The sequence below is a fragment of the Theobroma cacao genome, chromosome 4, assembly GCF_053813885.1.
Source record: "Theobroma cacao isolate CCN51 chromosome 4, ASM5381388v1, whole genome shotgun sequence".
In the NCBI taxonomy this organism is placed as follows: Eukaryota; Viridiplantae; Streptophyta; class Magnoliopsida; order Malvales; family Malvaceae; genus Theobroma; species Theobroma cacao.
In genome coordinates, this window is record NC_142642.1 from 65,273 (window position 1) to 71,605 (window position 6,333).

A 6,333-nucleotide genomic window follows, 5' to 3' on the forward strand; every position below is an offset into this window, starting at 1 on the left:
CACTCACTGTTGTCACGTCGGGCACAATGCCTCGGCCTGCCTGGTACTGGGAAATAAACCTGAAAAACAAGGGCTGGTAAGCACCAAACCTTTGGGATCTAAAAAGACATTGACTGATGATGATAGTGGGAAGGCAGGTGATGCACGGCAGAAGCCTTCAATAGATGAGAAGATCGTGATTGGAGATGACCGAAAGAGGGAGAAAGCTGGAACAACAGATCTGGAAAAAAGAAATATCCTGAGCGGGGATGAACCACTGAAACAGACTACGCAGGGAGAGGCAGTAAGAGAGATGGTTGTGGAAGATCTGGAAAAAAGAAAAAATTGAGCTTGGAGGAACCGAGACAGAACAAACAATGGCAGGTTGTAGGCAAACCGAGTATGAGTGGACTTAAGCATTCAAAAAGAGTGGACATCGAGGCAGTAGTGGCTAAACATGCTTCGGTAATATCCTCTAATCGTTTTGATGGGATCGGAACAGCAGAAGAGGAAGGACAAGAAAATCATGCAAAACAGGGGCAAACAGGGGACTTGAACAGTAATCTCATGGGGAAAAATAATTTTCTGGGTGCATCGCTCTGCACGGTAGAACGGCAAGGAAGAGTCGCAGTCGGGTTAGATAGGAAACAAGAGGACCGCAGAATAAGTAGGGATGAGCTTAAAGCTGATCAATATCCACAGGCTGTGTATGATAAGGGTGAGGAACTTATTGTTGTGGAGAAGGTGGCCACAACTGCAAATCGAAACTCAACGCATGCAAGAGTGGCAGAGAGTTGGCAGATCGGTGCAGACACCAACGATAGTGTAGAGCAGGTTGGAGATTTTGATGGGGTGAAATGGGCATTGGAGGCAGGCCAAGTGACGATTAGGAAACCCAAAAAAGAAAACAACAACAAAACGGAAGACCGGTTATCGGTGGCTGCTGTGTATGGTGAAGGTTTGACGAAGTCTGCGGCTGAACAGCAATCGGAGAATGTAAACATGCAGTCGGAAAGCTTAAGTTTGAACGTTGAAAAGGTGCAAGATGATGGCGATAATAGCTCCAAAAAGGCTGTGTGTTTGAGTCAACTTGAAAGTAAAAGGTCCCCGAGTCAACGTGGTTGTTTTCATGACACTGTTCATTTGATTGCTACAGATGGGAATGCTCCAGTCTTGAAAACAGCAGCAGACACATGCGATACACTAGAAGGACGAGACGAAAGTGATCCACATATGGGTTTGAACTTGACTATTTGTGGTTTTAATAAAGCTCTAAGTATTGTTCCTTCAAATGGAGGAACCAGCTCCTCTCCTACCCATGCAGTCCATGCAGGAAGTGACGATACAGGTAGTCGGTTATCTCCCGTGCAGCCCCATGCAGTTTATGCTAGTGACAACTTGGAAGTCCATCCGTGTGTCTCTAGAAGGAGGAAGTCCGAGAGCTCCCTGTACTCCCAAGGTAATTGGAATTCCTTGAATGCTTCAAAGCCCATGGAGGTAAAAGATGGATCAGCAGAAAATGATTCCATTTCTATGAATTTTTCACGGCACACATATCCATGATAAGTTGTTTAATCTGGAATGTGAGAGGTATATCGGATGTTGTGATACAAAGAAGCTTGAAAAAATTAAAAATCATGCATAACATAAAACTGATGGTAGTTCTTGAGCCCATGGTAAATGTGAACAAGGCAAAATATGTTAGAAGGAGACTTGGATTTGAAACTGTCATTAGCAATGTGTCGCAAAAAATTTGGATTTTTTGTTCTGAGGAAATTGGTTGCGAAGTCCTTCTCGATCATGTTTAATATCTACATGTGAAATTAACATTGCCTTGGCTGTCTCACCCTATTTTCTCTTCCCTTGTTTATGCTAAGTGCACTCGACAGGAAAGATTAGAGCTGTGGAATTGCTTGCGTTCTATCTCATGGGATATGCAAGGTCCTTGGATGGTGGGTGGTGATTTTAATTCAATTTTGAATAGTACAGAATGGTTACACGGTGCACAACCTCACAGTGGTTCCATGGAGGATTTTGCCACAATGCTGCTTGATTGTGGTTTGTTAGATGCGAGCTATGAAGGTAATAATTTTACATGGACTAACAATCACATGTTTCAACGTTTGGATAGGGTGGTCTACAATCATGAATGGGCTGACTGCTTTCACCATACCCGAATTCAACACTTGAATAGAGATGGATCCGATCACTGTCCTCTCTTGATTTCCTGCAATAATACAGTTCCACGGGGCCCTTCAAATTTTCGTTTCCTTCATGCGTGGACCCATCATCATGATTTTATTCCATTTGTTGAGAGGAGTTGGAAAGTGCCAATGCAAGCCACCGGAATGTTAGGTTTTTGGCAAAAGCTACAACGATTGAAACGGGACCTAAAATGGTGGAATAAGCATATATTTGGTGATATATTCCATAACCTTAAGCTAGCCGAATCAGAGGCAGCAGAGAAAGAACTACTGTTTCAACAAGATCCTTCAATCCTTAACAGAAATCTTATGCACAAAGCTTATGCCAAGCTTAACTGTCAGTTGAGTATTGAAGAAAGCTTCTGGAAACAAAAATCAAGACTGAAATGGTTGGTGGAAGGTGAACGCAACACTAAATTCTTTCACATGAGGATGAAGAAAAAAAGAGTGAGAGGACACATTTTCCGGATTCAAGACCAGAAGGGAAACATATTCGAAGAACCCATTTTGATTCAGAACTTTGCTGTTGATTTCTTTCGAAATTTGTTGAAGGCTGAAAATTGTGATCTATCCAGGTTTGATTCGTCAATTATTCCTAGGATACTCTCTTATACTGATAATGACTTTCTATGTGCAGCTCCATCACTTTCGAAAATTAAGGAAGTAGTCTTCAATATCAATAAAGACAGTGTTGCTGGCCCGGATGGTTTTTCATCTCTAATTTATCAGCATTGTTGGGATATAATCAAACAAGACCTTCTAGAAGTAGTGCTGGATTTTTTTAAAGGGTCTTCACTTCCACGTGGTGTTACTTCTACGACTTTAGTGCTACTGCCTAAAATGCCTAATGCCTGCCAATGGAGTGATTTTCGTCCCATTAGTTTATGTACTGTCTTAAATAAGATAGTAACTAAACTCTTGGCGAATCGACTGGCCAAACTTCTTCCATCCATAATTTCAGAAAATCAGAGTGCTTTTGTAAATGATCGACTTATCAGTGACAATACCTTACTCGCCTAGGAACTCATCGGCAAAATCGATGGTAAGTCGAGGGGAGGTAATGTGGTCTTAAAACTGGATATGGCAAAAGCTTATGACCGTCTGCATTGGGATTTTCTTTACTTAATGTTGGAGCATTTTGGTTTTAATGCTCAATGGATTAATATGATCAAAGCATGCATTTCTAACTGTTGGTTCTCCTTGCTTATCAACGGCTCTTTGGTGGGATATTTTAAATTTGAGAGGGGGTTGCGACAGGAAGATTCAATATCTCCTTTTTTATTTATTCTAGCTGCAGATTATTTATCCAGGGGGCTTAATCATCTTTTCAGGCGATATCAAACTTTGCAATACTTATCTGGTTGCCTGATGCCCATCAGTCATCTATCCTTTGCAGATGATATAGTTATTTTCACTAATGGTTGCCGCTCATCCTTGCAGAAGATTTTGAATTTTTTACAGGAATATGAGCAGGTTTTTGGCCAGCAGGTTAATCATCAGAAAAGTTGTTTTATCACCGCCAATGGTTGTGCATTGTCAAGAAGGCAAATCATATCCCATACCACCGGTTTCCATCACAAAACACTACCTGTCACCTATCTTGGAGCTCCTCTACACAAAGGCCCAAAAAAGGTATTCCTTTTTGATTCTTTAATTTCCAAGATTCGAGATCGTATTTCAGGGTGGGAGAATAAGATATTATCACCCGGAGGCCGAATCACTTTGCTACGAAGCGTTCAATCCTCTCAACCAATGTACTTGCTACAAGTTCTCAAACCTCCAGTGACTGTGATTGAAAAGATAGAAAGGCTCTTCAATAGTTTCCTGTGGGGTGACTCAAATGATGGTAAGAAACTGCATTGGACAGCTTGGTCAAAAATTACCTTTCCAGTTTCTGAAGGTGGTCTTGATATCCGGAATCTGAGAGATGTTTTCGAGGCATTTTTATTGAAATTATGGTGGAGATTCCAAACTTGTAATAGCCTATAGACGAGGTTTCTCAGAACTAAATACTGCCTTGGCCGAATTCCTCACTTTGTACAACCAAAGCTACATGACTCTCAGGTGTGGAAACGGATGATTGTTGGTCGTGATGTGGCCTTGCAGAACATTCGATGGAGGATCGGTAAAGGTGAGCTTTTTTTCTGGCATGATTGTTGGATGGGTGACCAGCCTCTGGCAACTTTGTGTCCATCTTTTCACAATGATATGTCTCATGTTCATAAATTTTATAATGGCGATGTGTGGGATATTGAGAAACTGAATTCCTGTTTGCCTACGAGTTTAGTTGATGAGATACTGCAGATCCCTTTTGATAGATCACAGGAGGATGTTGCTTATTGGGCTCTAACTTCTAATGGGGATTTCTCATTTTGGAGTGCTTCGGAGGCAATTAGGCAAAGGCAAACCCCAAATGCCTTGTTTTCCTTTATTTGGCACAAGAGTATTCCTTTATCTATCTCTTTTTTCTTATGGAAAGTGTTGAATAATTGGATTCCGGTTGAGCTTCGGATGAAGGACAAAGGTATACATTTGGCTTCTAAATGTGTGTGTTGCAGATCTGAGGAATCTTTAATTCATGCCCTATGGGAGAATCCGGTAGCGAAACAGGTTTGGTTTTTCTTTGCAAAAAGTTTTCAAATCTATGTTTCAAAACCTAATCATATTTCTCAAATCATATGGGCATGGTTTTTTTCTGGAGATTATACTAGAAATGGGCACATCTGCATTTTAATTCCACTTTTCATCTGCTGGTTTTTATGGCTTGAAAGGAATGATGCAAAACACAGACACATGGGAATGTATCCAAATAGAGTGATTTGGCGCATTATGAAACTGTTAAACCAGTTATATGCAGGTTCTCTATTAAAACAATGGCGGTGGAAGGGTGATACTGATGTAGCTACTATGTGGGGTTTCAAATTTCCACCCAAATATTGTACATCTCCCTAAATTATTTATTGGATTAAGCCTTTTATCGGTGAGTACAAGTTAAATGTAGATGGCAATTCCAAGAGCAACCAAAACGCAGCAGGTGGTCGGGTCCTCCGCGATCATACAGGTAAACTTGCATTTGCTTTTTCTGAAAATCTTGGACCTCGTTCTTCTTTGCAGGCGGAGCTTCATGCTTTACTTTGAGGATTACTTTTATGCAAAGAACGGAATATCACCAATCTATGGATAGAAATGGATGCACTGGTGGCGGTTCAGATGGTTCAGCAATCAAAAAAAGGGTCCCACGACTTAAGGTATTTGCTGGAATCTATTAGAATGTGTCTGCTTAGTTTCTCTTACAGAATTCACACATTTGTCGGGAAGGCAACCAAGCAGCGGATTTTCTATCAAACAAAGGACAAACACATCAGAGTCTTTGTGTTTTTTCTGAAGCACAAGGTGAATTAATTGGAATCCTTAAATTAGATAGACTAAGTTTACCTTATTTTCGATTTCGATAATTGTAAAGGAGTAGTACCCCTTATTTAGGTTTCTTGTTATTTTGTTTTCCTTTATATCTTTGTAATAACGGGTGATCTCTAATTTACTGTAGCATCACTAGTTATGCACGTAAATTAGATTTTCCTACTTTTAGTGGTTTTTCAATTCTATCTTTTGCGCATGTAATTCTGGAGGTAAGGTTTCGGTCCCCCTTCAATTTGTACTTGATTCTGTTTATTAATAAAATAATTACAAGGTAGTTGGGCCCTGCGAGAATTTTTCAACCCAAAAAAAAAAACCCTAAACCCTAAACCCTAACCCCTAACCCCTAACACCTAAACCCCTAACCCCTAACCCCTAACCCCTAAACCCTAAACCCTAAACCCTAACCCCCTAACCCCTGAACCCTGTACCCTGAACCCTGAACCTTGAACCCTGAACCCTGAACCCCTAACCCCTGACCCCTGACCCCTGACCCCTAAACCCTAACCCCTGACCCCTGAACCCTGAACCCCAAAACCCAAAACCCAAACCCAAACCCAAAACCCAAAACCCAAAACCCAAAACCCTAACCCCTAACCCCTAACCCCTAACCCCTAAACCCTAAACTTTTTTAATTCATTTTTTAAAGATTTTTGAAGCATTTTTAAGGGTTTTTTTATGGATTTTCAAGCTTGTTTAAGGTCCTTTTAAAGATATTTAAGGTTTTTAAGAG